Genomic DNA, 1185 nt, shown 5'->3' on the forward strand with positions numbered 1-1185 from the left:
TGAATATTAGTGCGTGATTTCGCCCTAACAAGTTTTTGGCGCCGCTACCGGGGACTCGGCGTATTTGTTTAGTTTATGTACTTACCATCATTGGTCATTAGGACTCAATGATTAGGACATAGTAGTTACTTACTCTTTTCAGTTGTGTTTCAGGTACTTTAGCAAGCGTTTATGCAAACTCGTTCTCGTGCTCGCAAGAGGACCTTAGATACAGCTGAAGAGAAAGACGAAGTTCTTGATACACCGGAGAAGTTAGATTTTGAGGATTCGGATTCAGGAACTGAGCAGAAAGAACCAGTAAACATGGGAGATCGTATTGTTCAAGCTGATCCAGCTCTTATGGATTTTTCTCGGCCTAAAATTGATGACATTCAGTCAAGCATCCTTCATCCGGCTATTCAAGCTAACACCTTTGAAATCAAGTCGGGCACTATTCAGATGGTGCAGAATTCTGTTTCTTTTGGAGGAGCGGCAACTGAAGACCCCAACATGCACATAAGGAATTTTGTCGAGATCTGCAGCACTTTTAAGTATAATGGCGTGACTGATGAGGCTATCAAGTTGAGGCTTTTCCCATTCTCACTGAGGGATAAGGCTAAAGACTGGTTACATTCTGAACCAGCCGGGTCCATCACTACGTGGCAAGATCTTGCGCAAAAGTTTCTGGTGAAGTTTTATCCAATGGCAAAGACTGCTGCTATGAGGAGTGCTCTTACTCAGTTTGCGCAGCAACCTACAGAATCTATGTGCGAGGCTTGGGAACGCTACAAGGAAATGTTGAGAAAATGTCCACATCATGGAATGCCGGATTGGATGGTAATCACTGGTTTTTATAATGGTTTGGGGGCCCAATCTCGGCCCATGCTTGATGCAGCAGCTAGAGGCACCTTATGGGCTAAAAGCTATACTGAGGCGTATAATCTTATCGAGACGATGGCTGCAAATGAGCATCAGAACCCAACTCAGAGGATGACATCAGGCAAGGTAGCAGGTATTCTGGAAGTTGATGCAGCCACCGCTATTGCAGCCCAGCTCCAAGCGCTATCAATGAAGGTTGATTCTTTGGCTACGTATGGAGTTAATCAAATGGTTTGTGAGCTTTGTGCAGGTTCTTATGCTACGGATCAGTGTTCTCTTGTCAACGAATCTATTCAGTATGTGAATAATTATCAGCGACAACAGCAG

At 44.3% G+C, this 1185-nt stretch overlaps 1 non-coding gene across 1 annotated transcript; it reads right to left on the bottom strand.

The window, feature by feature from the left end:
* Positions 1-696: 696 nt before the first annotated feature.
* LOC141698898 (small nucleolar RNA R71) lies at positions 697-803 on the bottom strand. Its single transcript, XR_012565395.1, has one exon. It is a non-coding gene; the product is annotated as a small nucleolar RNA R71 (small nucleolar RNA).
* Positions 804-1185: the final 382 nt, after the last annotated feature.

Source organism: Apium graveolens, chromosome 11 (genome assembly GCF_009905375.1).
Source record: "Apium graveolens cultivar Ventura chromosome 11, ASM990537v1, whole genome shotgun sequence".
Classification (NCBI taxonomy): Eukaryota; Viridiplantae; Streptophyta; class Magnoliopsida; order Apiales; family Apiaceae; genus Apium; species Apium graveolens.